General features: G+C 35.9%; 1 long non-coding RNA gene across 1 annotated transcript in view; it reads right to left on the bottom strand.

Moving 5' to 3' along the window:
- Positions 1 to 20425, bottom strand: part of LOC145680907 (uncharacterized) — a 182300-nt gene that overhangs the window by 154470 nt on the left and 7405 nt on the right. The window contains exons 2-3 of the long non-coding RNA XR_014130695.1: positions 19628 to 19701; positions 18962 to 19027 (exon numbers count right to left, since the gene is read on the bottom strand). This is a non-coding gene — a long non-coding RNA (uncharacterized LOC145680907). The remainder of the gene's footprint in view (positions 1 to 18961; positions 19028 to 19627; positions 19702 to 20425) is intronic.

Below are 20425 nucleotides of genomic sequence, written 5' to 3' on the forward strand. Positions count from 1 at the left end.
CAGTGATTCGTCCGCTAAGTGTGACTACAGGACCCAATGAAAACCATGATATGGTGGCCCACAGCATCACCGAGCCGCCGCCATGTTTCACAGTTGGGCGGAGACACTGCAGATCATAAGCTTATTTGGGCGTTCTCCACACATAAACACGGCCCGTGGTTGGGAATAGGGTGAAGAATGACACATTCGACCATATCACACGTTTCCAGTCCTCAGCGGTCCAAGTTGCATGGTCGCGGCACCATTTGTGGCGTGCGAAAGCGTTATGGTACCTGATGAGCGGTATGGTCCGTGCAACACGACCCCGTAAGTTCATGTCATGTAATTCGCGGCGGACTTGATTGTCGAAACAGAGTGGGGGAGGTGTTGGTTGAGTTCCTCCGTCACTTCCTCCGCAGTGGCACGACGGTTTTGCGTGACAATGCGCTTTAATACCCGGCGTGACCTGTCACTCATGATTTTGTTCCACCCACTGTTCCGCTTCCCCGATGTGTTTTCCCGTGTGTTGTGTATGCCGTCATCACCTTCGACACTGTCCCACGCGACACACCTAACATAGTAGAAACTGCCGTCACACTCACTCCACATAACTGCGTACCAACAATTTGCCCTCTTTGAAAATCTGAGAGGTCTCCCATTTTACACTACCTCCGTCTACTGCAGCCACTGGACACTGCTGTTCCACTGCGCCTGACGTAGTATGGAGACCCACCACCACCACCAGCGGTCCGGCGCTGCGGGCGCCAGGACACCACTGCCAACCCATACATCTGACGTGTTGCCAACTACAGGCGTTTCCATTTTTCTGATCACCATCTGTATATTACCCTTAAATATGTCTTCGTCCAAATAAAAGTTTTAAAAAACGCACTACACATGAATGTTATTATTGTTTACAATTTTAACATTTTCATTACATGTCATATTAGCTATTAGCTGATGGTGATCACAATGAATATACTGGCTTTTGCAGAAATCGTGCACTTTAGAATGCAACACCTTTGATTTCAAATTTACATGCAGAACTTGGGTTTCTCTCACTTGATGATGCAAAATTAAAAACGGCTTGGTCTTGTTTCTTTTACCATGTATAAAATGTTTCTCAAATTAACTTTACATTACACGCTCCAGTTCGTCTTCATTTGCATCCAAAAATACGTCTACTTAGAAGTATTTTGCGGCAAATAGCGTTGTAGTGTCGTTATAGAATATCCAGGCTCGGTTCAATTGCACGAGAAATGCCCACCAACTTGAGCTAGATGGCCATTATTAGCATTGCTTGTATACCACATAAGGAACCCAACTGGAGCATACAATGTACTGGAGCAGTTTGAGTTTAGGGTTCTTTTCAACAACAAAGTTATAACCAAACATGAATGTACTGTTCCACATAAGATTACGCCGGGAATCGAATCTGGATCTCACGGGCCGAAGACGTGTACGTTAACGATATAGCCACGACATAGTTCCATATCATGTAAAATTAACCCTGTTTTTGTAACGATATGGATATACATTAAGTTTTTAATCAACCCTCGTGCTTCCCAACGCCAATTCTTGGAAGCAATATTTAGCCAGCCAACATACGCAGGAGAGCGAAGCACAGGAATTTTTTGCCCAAAAGGTGCCTCATTTTTCCGGACAGCACTGCATCCCCCGTCAGACCAAATAAGGTGAGGAATTTGTTACTCTCATCACTAACACCCACGCAGAATAGATTCGAGCAACGACAACAGATTCTACGTGAGAATGTAATTTTTACCCATAATCATCAATTTCCTACATTACTGGAAGCATCAGTATTTTCAATGTAATTTCAATTGAACGATAGATTATTCATTGTATATTATTAGTAAAACAGTGCAGTAAAAACTAAATGTTTCATACGCACTATATTTTAGCTTGGTAGTGTATTCTTGCGCTGCTCAACAGACAAGCAAGTGACTCTCACGAAAAGGCGCGTCAGAGTATCTTCAAGACTTCGTAAGAGTAATACGTATTGAAATTATACTCTCAAAGAAGAAATTCTTAAGTTGTAGAAATAAAGATATATTCATGAAAGTTATTTTCATCAAATTTTGCGCTGTCAAATTTTATTAAAATTCTTTTTATTAGTGCAATGAAAGTTAATATGCTTTTAACATTCTGTGGTCTTACTGCGTAAACAATGTGCTTTCGACATACATCGTTAATTAATCTATTTGGAATTTAAAATGAAAAGAAGGTACTAATATAAGTGTGCTACTACGATCCAGATACTGAAGATGTTAAACAACATCCTCTCTATATAACGATGGAAATGGAGTGTTAAAGTGATCTTCATAATCTTCGTGGAACTAACCGCATTCGAACGGTCGTGAAATTCGTGTATTCTATCGGTATCGTATTGGTTCGTACGTAAAAGTTTATTGGGCCACTCTCGTTACAAGTGAAACGTTGATGATAGTTTAAAAGTGTTATTGTGTTGTTTCATATTCATATGTGTTTTGTTTAGTGAAAATTAAAAGCAAATATAGATCTTACCTACAAATCAATTTTTATTTCTCAAAGCTTACATTAATATTCAATATTATTAATGTGTGATTGATAATTTTGTGCTTCCTTCTTAGTGAATGAAAGATATCATCTCAGATATGTACGTAACTTGAACCAGGATTTCATCAAGGTATAGTATCTTCGAAGTAGGCCAGAGCAAACATTTATTTTCGTCTCCCGCTACTCATCTGGCGTTAATCATGCGTATGGATCCCACTTCGTATATTCTTCTACAGGTGTCAATGAATTTACCCTCAGCCTGACACGGCAGTGGCGGTGGGCACACGTCATATGCCTCTGATTTTTCATAAGGCCCGGATCCTAAGACGGTGGTAGTGGATTTCTGTTATTTTTGCAAGTATTTCAATTCACTGATTTTTAGTAAATGATCCCACTAGATTTTGGAACTGAATGATGTCGTAAAGTGGTTGTCTCTATCAACGACGTCCCAGGTTCGGATCCCGATAGCGTAATATATGGCTTTATGAACCGGGGTATGTGGAATCGAACCATTACCGTTTTATCGGAAATACCTTCTACCATTATGTCTACCTTATCCCAAACAGGGATAGACGAGGTTCAAACCCTCCACCATTATATGTGGCTTATCCCTCGTAGGGACAGGTACAACGGAAATCCCTTCTACCATTATATTTGGCGCCCGAACAGGGACAGACAAGGTTTTACCCCGCCACCATTATATCTGGTTTTTCGCTCGTAGGGACAGGTACAACGGAAATCCCTTCAACCGTTATATTCGGCAGCCCAACGACAGACGTTTAGTGGGGAGAAAATGGATCTTTGAACTGCACTATTTTGTATTCAATGGCGTTTTATTAATTTACATATATTATGCTCGTACTGTAATACATAAGTTTACTATATCAACCATTCGTGAAATGGAAACATTGCTCGACGCAATTAATTTGTTATCCGTCGAATTGAATGAAATGTACGGAAAGTTTGAAAGGAATTTTCTGGAGTTGTCAAATCAGCTAAACATTGTGAAAAACGGAGTAATAAAATTTCGTAATAAGTCAGAAACAAACCTGAAACACTGCGGAGCAAATGCAGGTAGGTTTCAGTTTACGCATACAAGAATGCGAAATAAATACTGAAAACTTAAAATGTGAATTTAGTAATGAATGTTTTCTTAAAGAAACATTTCTTTGTATTCTTTTACATGTAGTGTTATTTGCATTTCTATATTTCTGTGTTAAATTCAAAATTTTGTGTTTAATTTACAGATCCACGTACAAAATGCTAGCGCTAAATTTAATGAAAATGAGAGAACATAGATGGAGTTAGACTACGCTAATGTTATAAATAAATATAAATATAGTCTTGTTCCGTTTTTTCCAGAAGAGCTCCAAAATGTCTTAGGTCTCAACGTAGAAACCAAGTTTTAACAGAGTGGCTAATCAGGCAATTTTTGAATGTGTGTTCAATTTCAATTGTGAATATAGGAAAAATATTGAAAAGGAGGTCAATCTCCGTGTACGTGGTATAAGAAAAACCACTCAGTATGAGAAATTGAAAGAGAAGTGTGCTCGTGGCAAAAATATAGATTCTAGCTATTTTGCCAGAAAGTTGAAACTTCAGTGCGACGATGTTAAAGTCAAAAATAGTCATTGAAATAATAGTTGAACGATTACAAAAAAAGTATTCCAATGATACTAGTTCCTTTAGTTACCATGATAGTATGCTCAATGGTAGGGAGAAACAATTATTTTTAGATGACGTTGAAAATTCTTTTAAAACTACTTCTGGTGGTATTAAATCTATCCTCAAAAATGTAGTAAGGATGTTAGTATACATACTATGTCATGTAATGTGGGTCAGACCGAAAAGGAAAACAAAATTCCGAAAAAAGTCAAATTTGTAGATGAATTTAATGTGGCCCCACTAGCACGCGTTTGTCATATTTGTCCTTCCGAGGTTAGAGATAAAAGTTATAAAAGGGAACGAAAATGTTGGCGATGACATTGATGCTTATTCAAATTCTGTCAAAAAAAGTAGGTTATCCGAAGTCCAGTGGTTGCACTCTGTTCAAATTGATAAAAGTGAAAACATTCGGTGGAATTATTTGTTTCAATTATTAGATAATAATACTGTACAATTAAAAAGCATTAAAACCAACTTGGAAAATGTGTCTGTCTTACAGAGTAATGATGTATTTTCTCAGGGGAATGAAGTAATAAAACAGCCAGTGTAAATACAAATACCGTGCAGGTTGACTTCATGGGGATTACCTCCAATAGTAGTACGAGTTTGCTTAATGCAACCAACACTACGGAAATAAAAGGTGATGCCGTTGTGGTATTTTTAGACGAAATTAAATTCTGCACTTGTCCTTATGTGAAAGGAAGTGGGTGGATCAGCTGTTTCCCCCCTCCGGCTCAATGCTACTTGTTAATAAGAAATGTTTGTCAATAAGTCCTGTATTTTTTGTGGTGTATACACGACATGTTAAAAGTCACCCTAGAGTAAAATTCATTGTACAACCAATTGAGATTGATGAGTTGCGCTATTCATCCATTGGTAAAATATTTTTAGTATGGTTAGAATGTGCAGTATGCACGCCTGTAATTGTGTGTTTTAATAAGAATGAAATCATTTCATGTGCGCCTGGTATAAATTGTATAAATCGTAAATCGATCAAATTTAAATCTTGTAAAGGTAAGAAAAAGGGTGCTGAATTAAATCAAGATGTTCAGATTGACAATCCACCGGCCAATACTTTACACTCAACTAAAAATGTTATTGATAAATTTAGAAACAATGATTTCCAGAAGTCTGACAACTAAGGAAGGTAAGCAAAGGTTTTTTTCACCGTTCAAAAATAAAAACTAACCTGAAAACTCGTAAAATTTTGAGTAAGATAGATAAGGTATCATACCTACGTAGAAAGTATAGATTTTTCGCTGCCAATACTTGCAATGACACTCAAATGATAAATGTTTCTAGTGTACAAACCAATCGAAAGGTATCAGCTAATTCTCATGTTAAGGTATTATCTGTTAGGAAAGTAAATGTACACCTATTTTTCGAATCTGGTATTCCTGCGCTCCATCCGTGGAGAGTATGAGAATTAAATCAATCAAATGTTTACTGAGGGGCAAAAAGAAAAGTTTAATCTGAATAAGACATTGTAGAGGAGCACAAGCTGTGAATACGAATAGTGCATAGTGTAAATAAAGGATGACACCGAAAGAGAAAGCCAGAAACAGCTGTTAAACTTAGAAAAAATAGTAAAAATTGTCGAAGTGGGAACATAAAACTCAAATACAACAAATACGCCGACAACTAAACGTTTACCACGCCATGGTCTTGGTGTAGTGGTTAAGGTGCTGGCTTACAAATGAAAAGAACGTGAGTTCGAATCCCCATCGAGGACGTTTTTTTAAAAATTTTGTTAATAATACATACAGCTCATGAGAGATGGTAAAAGAGGACGTATTTAGTCTTTCGTAGCAATTATTATTGGTAATGTTTAGTACTGATAATACTTTTTGTCTTTGCGTATTGCTTTTATTCTCTTCTTAATTTTGAAAGAGAAGAATATTCGAACAAATGCCACCAAAATTCCTCATATTTTGAATGTAAACGCCATTTGCAATTAGTAAAGAATAAAAATTGAACGTTCCGATGTAACTGCAAAAAGTAAAAAGAAAAACATGGAAGTGGAGTATTCGAATCCATACTCATGGTTATTAAAAATACAATTTCTACATGCTTTACACCTCCCGACCACGTTTCTACGTTAGCAATTAAGAGGTTTGTGTTTAGGTTAGGCTTGTCAATACGTTTTGCAAAGGGGCCCGGTTTAGCTCTGACGCACCACAGGTGCGAGCAGGGAGCAAAACACCTTTTCTCTCTCCCTCTGTGTGTTTATTTATCTATCTATCTGTATATATATATATATAACGCTATTTGTGAATGCCATAACCACCCTAATTTTCAGCGGATTGAGACGAAACTTGGCACAAACATTAATATATTGTTGAAATACCTTGATGAGTTCGTTAACCAGAATAATCAGATGAAAATGGCGGCCCTTCAAACTCTTAAAAACTTCCAAGTGAACCAAATTTCGCCCATAAATAGGTATTCAGAAAGTTTGAATAACTTTTTCTTTTTTACTGAGATATTTGTGTGCAGGGACTTATTGAACTATTGGACCTGATTAATCGCATAAAAAAGGTTCACGCTCTTTCGCTACGGTCAGGCTTATTTTTTGCAGGAGGGAGTTATTTTCGTATCGGAACAGGATGATTGTTAGTGATGATATGAAATTACACATTGAAAGTGAAGTAACTTGTGAAACGTGTTATTTGAAAGAATAATATAATAAATGTACTTTCCCCTAACACAGAGGACTGTAAATCATGCATTTCGAGTTCGGGAGGGTGAATGGCGAGGAGTGTTATTTCATTTGCTTTTTAGTAACACATTGCATTGCAAATAAAGGTAGGCAACATTAGTAGTAAGTAAAATATTATTATTATTATTATTATTATTATTATTATTATTATTATTATTATTATTATTATTAATAATAATAATAATAATAATAATAATAATAATAATAATAATAGGTGTTGTTTGTGGCAAGGCAATATCTTCCTCAATTCTTCTTCAAACGTAATAATTGTAACGCCATATCTCCCTTACAAACAAAATATTAGGAATTTATATCGAGAGAACGGGAAATTGTAGAGTGATGGGAGCAACGTTGGACAGTATAGACTCATAGTAATCAGAAAAATAAGCGATTTCAATACAAAATGAACGAAGAATCATTGTCATGGGTAGTCATGGAGCCAGGGCAGAGCCCTCTTTAGGCAAAATGTCGATAACTTATATCGAGAGAACAGGAGGTGATAGTGAGATGGGACCAACGTTCTGCCGTGTCATGACAAAAGGCTGTAACTTTGGCGGAGCAGTTTTGCGAAAATGAGCCGTAAAGTTTTCATCCGAAAATGTGATCTGTATCGTGTAGAACAAGTGTAACTGGGCAATAATGGTCAACCAATCAATTTTCACCAAATTTAATCACACAACATGCATTTACGTAACATTACATGTAATCATGTGTTTCCAAATTCAAGATATACTGGTTCTACACGATACAGATCACATTTTGAGATGAAAACTTTACGGCTCTTTTGGGCAAAACTGCTCCGCCAAAGTTACAGCATTTTGTCACAACACGGCAGCGTTGGACAGTCTGGACCCATAAGGCGCATCGAAATTAGTGGGGGGGGCGCCAGCCAGCCTTAATTATTTCCACATAATAATATAAAATTATATTGTCGAAATACACACACGAGTTAGCTAGTAATATTTGATATTGATATTATTATTATTATTATTATTATTATCATCGACAGCGTCTTTTCATTACGTGTGCATGTTTGACATGAAGCCAAAGAGAAAATCAATCATTCGTAGAAAGAATAAGAATAGTCAGTTACTTTAACTGTGAACGACAGCGAAAAATACGAAAAGAGTGATTAGCTGTAGCGAAAAGAAACAATACTTTCTCTCAAATGGATAAAAAACCAAGCCGAGAGAGATTTGAACTCGCATGGACGGCGTGAAAAGTCAGTGCTTTGTCCACTTTTTTTAACTGACTCACCGAACGTGTTTCAGTAACTTACTTATTGCTAATTTTACTTGCTTCACTCGTTTAACTTGCTTTTTCTAATAACTTATAACGACAGAGACACGAACACAGAAACATAAGGAACAGTTAAAAATCATAGATGCTCTCCCGCCGGGAATCGAACCCGGGACACAAGACACCAAAGTCGCACGCGCTAGCCACTAGACCAGAGCGGAGGGCACTGCTCACTCTCTGTGTCGTTAGGGATTAGGACCACTGTATTGCCAGCTATCACTTCTGTGAGTTGTATACTATGATCACATGTTTCTTCTTTGCTGGAAGAGTTAAACCTACATTCTATGTAATACATGAGGTATTTAGACCTACATGCTCTTCATATAATGTAATAAAAGGGTCATGCTGGGAATAAGAAAAAGAACATTCCTTGGACAAAACGGAAACTATTGGCATCAGAAATATTTATCTACGAGGCATGCGCAGAAACTTAATTCAGAATAGTTACTGTTTAGTTCAGTAAACGAAGAAAGGGGTATAAAAAAGCAAATATGTCGCGTCAACGAGATCGACCGGAGTTGACAGAGGCGGAAGCAGATGTGTAGTAATACAACAACTTGGTTAAATTGATAATTGGTTCTTTATTCTGTAGTAGATCGTATCACAACTTTACGGGAGAGCAGAGAAAGACTTACTACCGCTGTCATATAGTAAGCTTTAGTAACACGATCATATAGACACAAATGGATGTAACTGTGAGTACTACAACTTGGATTTAACGAAAGCCGTTTAGATATTCAGTGGTTTGCAGGGTTGTATAAGACACAAAAAGACAAGACACAATACAATTCTTCATACCTCAGCTTCCAGTAACTAGATACATGCAATTTCTGGTTAGATACTGAAAATGCTGTCGGATTTTAATACATGACGTATTGCAGGATAAAAAATGCTTTGCAGGTAATAGCGACTGCTTTGAAAGAAATGGAGTGTATGAGAATTCAATTTGTCATATTTGTAGTTACGTGTGGAGTTGTAAACCAGCGGTTTAAGAACAACTCAAGTTATTAATGTAAACTTTCCGACTTCATAAAAGAAATACGAAAGACATTATGAATCGAAGAAATATAACATACAAGTTTGCAAGCGGATACAAAGAAACCTAACGTAACCAGACTAACAACGAATCTTTTACCGCGTAGCGACCGCGGTTCACCGGTCAAGGTGCTTGTGCGAATGCACTTTTTTTTACTTTAGGATTTTTGATGGCGATTGGTCGGCGATAACATACGTTTTATTAGATTCAGATATTTGAATACTCGAATGTTTCAATACTTGAACTATCAAATCTTCAGGAATAATAATAGTACAGTAATAATAATAAACTAATAATAATAATTATCTCGTAGAAGATTAAAAGCTAGGAGGTAATTATCGCTCAGGTCATACCATTACAAGCAGAAACGTGACATTTGGAGAGAATATTTCGGTTTGGTTTAATGTTGCTCACGAGAAGAGGAGTTTCTCATCTCGTTTCTAAAACAAATAAAATAAGATGAGAATTAACATTTTACATTCGAGACGGTAACTGAAAATTTTCGTCTCTTTTTGGAGATGAAAATCGAGACGAGACGAAAAGTATGGTAAACATTTCCCGTCTGGTCTCGATTCTCGAAATAATATATGTCCATTCTTTAAGTAACAATTGCTCTGTAGACTGAATCTCATAGGCTATTTCGTTACATTATATTTCAGAGCTCATTGAATTATGCTCTGTGTAGGTATTTTGTAGCAAAGCTTTTATATTTAATTCTGCATATCCTAAAAATTAGTTTATTATATGCCTTACTGTGGCGTGATATTCAGTTATATTTATTACAGTTATTTTCCTTAAAACATACAGTAGAATACTTTCTACATGATACTTCAACGGAACTTTGTAGTTTAAAATGTTGGTAGTTGCAGAGGTGTCTTGAAGGTACGGAACCCTTTCCCCGAAATCTCTACTTTTAAGTAAGTTTTGCCAAATTTCAATGGAAAGTTTAAACTTTTATTATTATTATTATTATTATTATTATTACTATTATTATTATTATTATTATTATTATTATTATTATTATTATTATTATTATTATTATTATTACTAGTACTATTATTATTATTATTATTATTATTATTATTATTATTATTATTATTATTATTATTATTATTATTATTATATCAACACCGTGTATAATCTTTAAAAGATATACGGTTTGTATCTGAATAGTAAAAGCCAATTGACTGTCGATCTCGGTCGTCGAGAAGTCTTCAGGAGAGAAGGACATCGGTCACGTTCTGGGTATGAGTTCCGAAGGGGCAAGTATTCGGGCTCGAGCCAAAAATTGTTAAAAGTTTTTAGTGTTGCCCCGAGACGAGACGAGACGAGACTTCAGGCTGTCTCGTTTCGTCTCGTGCAAAGCATGTCTCGTCTCAGAAAATGAGCTCGGCCCGTCTCGTGTCTCGTTTCGAGAGGTTCTGTCCGTCTCGTCTCGTCTCGTTTGTCTCGTTTTATCTCATCTTGTCTCGTAAAAAATATAGCAGCATACCATGGGAACGAAAGTAAAATGTAGCAGGTTGCACCATGCTAATCAAGTTACAACGAAGTTACAAGTATTACCCAGAACACACAAGACAAGAAATGTCACGTTAGCTACACTCTGAAGCCTTCACCTCTGGTGTATGTGGTAGTCGGTTCGATCTCGATTAGTGCCATGTGAGCTTTGTGGTGGACAAACATTGAATGTGTGTGGGGACCGCGGTGGCTCAGTGGTAGAGCGTTCACCTCTGGTGCTTGGGGTCTCGGGTTCGATCCCAGCCACGCGAAGTGAACTTTGTGGTGGACAAACATTGTGTGCGTGGGTTTTCTCGGGGTTTTCCCGTTTCCTCCCACTTTCTTCTTTCCACCATTTCGTTCATTACTCATCATCACTGTCTCTTTTAGCCTAACCGTGGGACGGAAAACTCAAAGATTTCATTTAATTTCATTTCATTTTTCGAATGTGTGTGTTTTCTCGAAGTTGTCTAGTATCCTACTACTTTCTTCATTCCACTAATTTCCCCATCATCATCCATTCGGCCAAAGTTGCCTATTGGTCTTAAAAATAAATTCAAATAAGCTCACAAGGCAAGGACAAATAGTTTACAAGATAATATATCTCTGCTGTTAGTTGTCTGAGGCTTCTCGACCCTGGCTTTTTTTTTTACATTCTGAAACATTGAAATTTGTTTCACGAGTTTTAATACACGAATATACAGTAAATTGCTCATAGGTACGTCGAAGATGAAGCCACTAATGTCAAATAATGTTTACACGACAAGCAAAGTTCGATAAAGGTGTCACCATCCCCGACACTACCGTATACTATCAACCCAGTTGCTTTATAGTGTCTGTATATATGAGAGAGAGAGAGAGAGAGAGATGGAAAGATATATAGATAAATAGAGAGAGATATGTGTGTGTGTACACTTTGATTTCATATATTCCAGCCTTTAGGTTTCACAGTGTTAACCCATACCAATCAAAAATTACTTTCCATTTTAGCATGTTTAGATTTGTTGCAATTATTATTATTATTATTATTTTTACAAAAAAAGCTCGGAACCAAATAATTTTATTGAGTAATGGATAGTATTTGATTGAAATTTTATGTTACTGCACAGTAAGCTCTACTTAAAGTTTCATAGTAATGGGAGCTGAACGACACATCGGACGAAAGAATGCTTGCGGCCAGTCTTCACCTCCATGGTTCAAATCTGTTCCCATAACCGCGGGGTGTGTGATACTATGTGGTGGTTGCTCCGTTTGTGTAACGAACTCATGACAGTACACCCAGATTAGCTAGTGGTCTAAAAAAAGTTGATTTTTGGTGGCCATTTTGGATTAAAGTTTCTTATATTGTCGTGATCTATTCGCAATCATACAACGTACATCTTCATACCAAGCCGAGCGGTCTGCGGCGATAGACCATCGGCTTGAAGGCCCCGAGTTAGTCCCGGAAAGGTCATCTGTATGGATTTTAACGGCATTTGTTTTTTCGTATTGTGTCAGGGGGGGAAATCGTACGAAATAAAAGGATTTCAGTCTGAAAAAATTGGAGAAAATATCCTCCCCAGGATACTTTCATGGGAGTAAGGAATTAGTAAAAATATAGGATATACATTTTATAGCAGGTTTAAAAATGTGGTTTGGGTATCCTATTTCTTTTCTGTTAATTATGTTCTTCAATGTTCGAATTCTCATTCTCATGATATTTTCTGATCATTCTCATGATATTTTCTGCTTTCAACGGAGTTCCATGAATATTATACCAAATGTTCTTTACATTTATCAAGTTCGAAAGATTTTATGCGCCTGAAAGAAACCATTTTTGAGGATAATTCAGGTTCTAATGAATATTATTCACTAGGAAAGGGAAGTATTCCCCTCCTCTCAACATGGAAGCAGAGGGCAATTTCGCACTTTGGTCAGATCAAACGTTTCCGCGTAACAAAAGGAAGGCCCCCTGTAAAACCTCTTCAACTCCAGTGGTATTGTTAGTACCATAAATTTGCTAAAAGCAAACAATTTGAAGGGTTCGTCGACAATATCTTTGCTTTCTTTGTCCTTCGCCCGGCTTCCAAACGAAGAGGTGAATTTTAAAACATGACTGCTGTATAATAAGCGAACGATTGGTAAAATGGTAAAAGTGTTTTTTTGTGTGTATGTGTGTGTGAGAAAGAGAGAAAGAGAGAGAGAGAGAGAGAAGACAAAATTTTAGTTGCGAGATAACATACTTCAATTGCCGTTTTCGGTTCATATAGCAAAAAGAATACCGCCACCAGAGAATAAAGAGAAGTGTAGTCTGTTCTGTTCTCTTCCCCCATCTCAGCCAGAACTCTCAACTACAGCCTGTAATGAATGTAGACCTTACCCAGTTTTCAAATTGAATAGATGGTGGTGGTAGTTCGGTTTCTTGACCTTGTTAAAATCTTCCCTGTCTTTGATTTTGTTTGGCATCATTCCAGCCAGAAATGAAAAAAATGAGAATTCCTCAGCTTACAGCAAGAGGAATTGGGGACAAGACATTAAGGATGATATTCTTGGAGGCTCATGCATCACGATTGTTTCATTTAATAGAAAGAGGACACTTTTCTATGAAGGCTTTTTAACATGATTTCTCACAAAGGGGATTTTCCTTTTGCAAACTATATGACCACTGGCAATTTCAATCTTGGCCATTCCAGCCAGCGTTTTCATTTTCGAGACGGGACAAGTAGTCTGTCTCGTCTCGTGTCTCGTGTAAAAGGATTCTGTCTCGTCTCGTATACGAGACGAGACGAGACGAGACACGAGAAATGTCTCGTCTCGTGGCAACACTAAAAGTTATAGGCTTCAGCCAAACATGTTCAAAACAGCTGGGACCGGGTTTAGGCTTCTCAGCGGCTCGAGCGGCTCAGCTTACAGCTCATTTACTATCGAACCGAACCGTGAAGTGAGCCGAGCCAACAGCTCACCCAACCAAGCCGATTTGAGCCATCGGCTTAGTTCAGATGAATCAAAACGTGCCGATGGACTAGTTTCAACTTAGCTGGCTTGAATCGGTTCACATGAGCCGAGTAAGGCGAGAAAGCTCGAGCCATCGACTCAGCTCAAATGTCGTTCTAACTGAGCCGGCTCGGGTCATCGGCTCATCCCAACCGAGCCGACTCAAGCTGTTCGCTCAATTGATACGAGCCGAGCCGGTTGATATCACTACCCGAGTTGGTCTTCTACTTGGGCTCAAGAATTCGACAGTGCAGGTCTCAGCCTTGATTTTAAGAACTACAGTATATACTTATATTGGTGATTACGACATTTGAGGCTGTCTCGTAAAAAAAACTGTTCTCCTCGTTATCTAGACGAGACGAGATACACTAAAATTGCCCCACGAGATGCACTAAAATTACGAGACGAGACGCACCCCTGTCGTGAGCAACACTAAAAGTATTCCGCGTTATGCTTACATTTCTCATGGCTTTCGCAATTCCAGTCTAATCAGGCCATTATTTCAAAACGAGTTAAAACGAACTGAACGAGCGAGCGAGCCATTATCAAACTCGACTCAACTCGAAACTTGCCCTCGAAAACAGCTTGACCTTGATCGATGCGCGGTAAACGATTCATCTTTAGTCTGGTTACGTTAGGTTTCTTTGTCTCCGCTTGCAAACTTGTATGTTATATTTCTTCGATTCAAAATGTCTTTCGTATTTCTTTTATGATGTCGGCAAAGTTTACATTGATGACATCAGTTTTTCTTAAACCGTTGGTTCACAAGTTTGTTTTTTCTCCACACGAAATTACAAATATGACAGATTGAATTCTTATACACCCCATTTCTTTCAAAGCAGTCGCCATTACCTGCTCAAAGACTTATTTCCGCCACGATTCATATTAACCAAAGTAAATTTATTTTTTGGAAGCGGAACTTTTACTTTCCGGATTTCGGAAAATTATGGAATTCAGTTAAACTCCCTAATTCAGAAAAATTCCGGAACTCGGGAAGAATCTGGAATTTAGAAAACTCCGGAATTGAGAAAAACTCCGGATTTTGAAGAAATCCGGATTGCTCCGTATTCCGGAATGTTAACGAAATCAGAAATTTCTAAATTCAGGATTTTTCCGAATTCCGGAATTATTCCAAAATGGGAATTTTCCGAATTCCAGAATTTGTCCGGTTTTACCTTCGGGAGTCCGGAAAGTAATAATTCCGGTATTGGCTATCCGTAGTTTATACACAACCTTTCAGAACACTAAGCTAGTAGCTGTCTACAAACAAACAAGTAATGCAAAGCATTTTGTATCCTGCAATACGTCATGTATTAAAATCCGACAGCAGTTTCAGTATCTAACCAGAAATTGTATGTATCTAGTTACTGGAAACAGAGGTATGAAGAATTGTATTGTGTCTTGTCTTTTTGTGTCTTATACAACCCTGCAAACCACTGAATATCTAAACGGCTTTCGTTAAATCCAAGTTGTAGTACTCACAGTTACATCCATTTGTGTCTATATGATCGTGTTACTAAAGCTTACTATATGACAGCGCTAGTAAGTCTTTCTCTGCTCTCCCGTAAAGTTGTGATACGATCTACTACAGAATAAAGAACCAATTATCAATTTAACCAAGTTGTTGTATTACTACACATCTGCTTCCGCCTCTGTCAACTCCGGTCGATCTCGTTGACGCGACATATTTGCTTTTTTATACCCCTTTCTTCGCTTACTGAACTAAACAGTAACTATTCTGAATTAAGTTTCTGCGCATGCCTCGTAGATAAATATTTCTGATGCCAATAGTTTCCGTTTTGTCCAAGGAATGTTCTTTTTCTTATTCCCAGCATGACCCTTTTATTACATTATATGAAGAGCATGTAGGTCTAAATACCTCATGTATTACATAGAATGTAGGTTTAACTCTTCCAGCAAAGAAGAAACATGTGATCATAGTATACAACCCACAGAAGTGATAGCTGGCAATACAGTGGTCCTAATCCCTAACGACACAGAGAGTGAGCAGTGCCCTCCGCTCTGGTCTAGTGGCTAGCGCGTGCGACTTTGGTGTCTGGTGTCCCGGGTTCGATTCCCGGCGGGAGAGCATCTATGATTTTTAACTGTTCCTTATGTTTCTGTGTTCGTGTCTCTGTTGTTATAAGTTGTTAGAAAAAGCAAGTTAAACGAGTGAAGCAAGTAAAATTAGCAATAAGTAAGTTACTGAAATACGTTCGGTGAGTCAGTTAAAAAAAGTAGACAAAGCACTGACTTTTCACGCCGTCCATGCGAGTTCAAATCTCTCTCGGCTTGGTTTTTTATCCATTTGAGACAAAGTATTGTTTCTTTTCGCTACAGCTAATCACTCTTTTCGAATTTTTGCTGTCGTTCACAGTTAAAGTAACTGACTATTCTTATTTTTTCTACGAATGATGGATTTTCTCTTTGGCTTCATGTCAAACATGCACACGTAATGAAAAGACGCTGTCGATAACAATAATAATAATAATAATAATAATAATAATAATAATAATATTTTACTTACCACTAATGTTGCCTACCTTTATTTGCAATGCAATGTGTTACTAAAAAGCAAATCAAATAACACTCCTCGCCATTCACGCTCCCGAACTTGAAATACATGATTTACAGTTCTCTGTGTTAGGGGAAGGCACATTTATTATTTATTCTTTCAAATAACACGTTTCACAAGTTTTCACTTTTAATGTGTAATTTCATATCATCACTAACAATCATCTTGTTCCGATACGAAAATAACTCCCTCCTGCAAAAAAAAAAAGCCTGACCGTAGCGAAAGAGCGTGAACCTTTTTTATGCGATTAATCGGGTCCAATATTTCAATAAGTCCCTGCACACAAATATCTCAGTAAAAGAGGAAAAGTTATTCAATGTTTCTGAATACCTATTTATGGGCGAAATTTGGTTCACTTGGAAGTTTTTAAGAGTTTGAAGGGCCGCCATTTTCATCTGATTATTCTGGTTAACGAACTCATCAAGATATTTCAACAATTAATGTTTGTGCCAAGTTTCGTCTCAATCCGCTGAAAATTAGGGTGGTTATGGCATTCACAAATAGCGTTATATATATATACAGATAGATAGATAAATAGACACACAGAGGAAGAGAGAAAAGGTGTTTTGCTCCCTGCTCGCACCTGTGGTGCGTCAGAGCTAAACCGGGCCCAATAACTTACCACACCAACATTAAAGAATCCTCAGCTGATTAACAATCCCAGAGGCATAATGATTAAGTAAGACAAATGACTTGGCGAGACACATCGTAAGTATACATTACTATTAATTAACGCATAGTTATTATTTAGAAATTGAGAAATCTAACTCATTAATTTAGAATGTAATCATTTAGGTTTGTTACCGAACGGTTTTTCACCAAAATATTTAAATTTATGATTCAAAATATTTTTAACTTTATAAAATTGCAACACTGTGATGGAATGTTCTGTATAGATTTTTCACATCTTCACAATTTAAATTTACTTCATTTCACTAAATTTGAAAGGTTTTCACTGCACAAATTTACATTTGCACTTCGAAAAGAGGCACTATATTTTTCATAATTCGAAAAATAAAATTTCATTGTGAATGCATTAACAAAAAACGTGCTATTACAACTAATTTCGTACCACATACGCTGGAAATATCAAAATTTTAAAAATGGTATCTCTCATCGAACATTTTTAATATATTATGAGGTACAACAATATATGAAACGAGAAAATAATATTCAAAAATTTTCCTGAATATATAGACTATAGCCATTAACGTGACACATACGGTAAAAATACTATTAATTGTATTATAACATTCAATATTTTCTGAAATACTAATGGTGTCATACAATATTTATAATATGAAAATAATTACTAACACCAAAGAGAATTGTGTACAAAAAAATTTCTGCAATGTTTCCAAACATTCATTTTTCATTGCAAATTCAAAAATATGGAAAATGAGCAAACCGGCTATGTAATAATATCGTTTACCCAATTCCTTTTTGTATTGGATTTACTACAACATCGTAAACCAAAATTTTCATGCAATCAAGAATTTTACTTTTAACTTCTATACTGGACATCCATTGATTTTTGTTAGTACGAAAATGAAACATTCTATTAGCACTAGATTTTTGTGGTATTATCTGTCAGGAAAGTAAATGTACACGTATTTTTCGAGTCTGACATTCCTGCGCTCCATCCGTGGAGAGTATGAGAGTTAAATCAATCAAATGTTTACTGAGGGGCAAAAAGAAAAGTTTAATCTGAATAAGACATTGTAGAGGAGCACAAGCTGTGAATACGAATAGTGCATAGTATAAATAAAGGATGACACCGAAAGAGAAAGCCAGAGCAGCTGTTAAACTTAGAAAAAAGAGTAAAAATTGTCGAATTGGGAACATAAAACTCAAATACAACAAATACGCCGACAACTAAACGTTTACCACGCCATGGTCTTGGTGTAGTGGTTAAGGTGCTGGCTTACAAATGAAAAGAACGCGAGTTCGAATCCCCATCAAGGACGTTTTTTAAAAATTTTGTTAATAATACATACAGCTCATGAGAGATGGTAAAAGAGGCCGTATTTAGTCTTTCGTAGCAATTATTATTGGTAATGTTTAGTACTGATAATACTTTTTGTCTTTGCGTATTGCTTTTATTCTCTTTTTAATTTTGAAAGAGAAGAATATCCGAACAAATGCCACCAAAATTCCTCATATTTTGAATGTAAACGCCATTTGCAATTAGTAAAGAATAAAAATTGAACGTTCCGATGTAGCTGCAAAAAGTAAAAAGAAAAACATGGAAGTGGAGTGTTCGAATCCATACTCATGGTTATTAAAAATAAATTTCTACATGCTTTACACCTCCCGACCACGTTTCTACGTTAGCAATTAAGAGGTTTGTGTTTAGGTTAGGCTGGTCAATACGTTAGGGGTATGCTTTAGCATACGATCCAATATATAAGTTGAATTTGCTAAGCAAATGAACCAGTAAAATAAAAATATCACGAACGAACAAATAATTAACATCGAGTTTGCACAGCAAAGGATTCATTAAATAATTAATGAATTCCCACGGGGAATTTTAACACGGAACTTCTAATGAAGTGACTGAACAAAAAATAAAAATAAGTTGCTAAACAAATTTAAGATTATTTCAAGAAACTATATTATGAAACAGAATATGTAACGGAATTAATATTGGTTGCATACTTACATGTTTTTAATTCCAATTTCTTCAAAGATCCCAAAGAGATAAGTTGAATTGATCTGCTGGAGTATCCTAAAACAAAAAAGAAGACAATCTTTTACCACTTCAACTTCTACTATGATCACAACATGGGTCTTACGACTTTCCAATTTTAAAAACGAGTGTTATTTTAAGTAACATGAACGAATAAAATAATCACAATCAACTTTAACAATGAGTTTCCACAACAAACAATTCATTAAATAATTTACGACTTTCCAATATTAACAGAGTGCTATTTTAAATAACACAAATAAATAAAATAATCACAAATAAATTTGTTCAGTTTCCAAAGGAGTTTAATATGATCACAAACTATTTTAACTATGAGCTTAGTATTTTCGAAATTATTTGTAGGTTCACATTTTTAATATGTTCGCAATTTTTAAAATATTTTCGAGACAAAGTTTCTCTTTATGAGATTTCATAGAAATCGATCCGTAAAATAAGTTGCTCCGAGTAATTTATTAGAAGAGTATAAAGATGTTAGATTTCATTGAACGTCAAAATGAATATTACTATGTTCATAGCGGATCAGTTCTAAGAGTATTATTATAAATAATTTGAATTATTTATTACATTGCAACAAAGTTGCTCTATTTGAGTAATTTATTACGAAGGAATAAAAAATACCTTTGGTAGCAGAAAAATATCCTGTTCCTCTAATACTTCTGATGGTCGCTTATGACAGTTCCACAAAGGGTAACCTAAAATATATCATAACATGTGTTAGAACATATTCTGTAGTATATAGTATATAGTATAAAACCTTATACCTAATTATATATGTATATTTACATTAGAGATATTAAATATATCTATATCTATAACTAAATCTATATCTATCTATACCTATAACTATATATCTATCTATAACTATATCTATATCTATCTATAACTATATATATCTATATTTACATTACAAATATATTTATATATCTATCTATATCTATCTATAGCTATATATATCTATAACTATATCTATATCTATCTATAACTATATATCTATATTTACAATACAGATATATCTATATCTATATCTATCATATGTTAGTATACTATATGGTATGCCTAATGCCTAATAAAAGATAGAAGAACATGATATTGAGTGTATCTAAAGATATATATTTCTGAAATTTGTATAAATCATTTGGTTCTGTTCAAAATGGACTAGTTTTTTCATAATATTTGTGATACTTTCAAATATCAGTACTATAAGATACTAGGAAAAAATCAAGAGGTGGATTTTGTTCAAGAAAAGGTATACAGGAGATGTCAATGGAGTTTTGGTAAGTTACGAGTATTGTAATGAGAAACCTAAAGGAAACATTTATAAAAAACGTCTACGAAAGACAGAGTACAAAAAACAATACAAAGAAAAGCAAAGACAGGCATAAGAAGAAAACATCATAGAAAAAACATGCATAAAGA

The sequence above is a fragment of the Thermobia domestica genome, chromosome 3 (assembly GCF_964235325.1).
Source record: "Thermobia domestica chromosome 3, izTheDome1.hap1.1, whole genome shotgun sequence".
NCBI lineage: Eukaryota > Metazoa > Arthropoda > Insecta > Zygentoma > Lepismatidae > Thermobia > Thermobia domestica.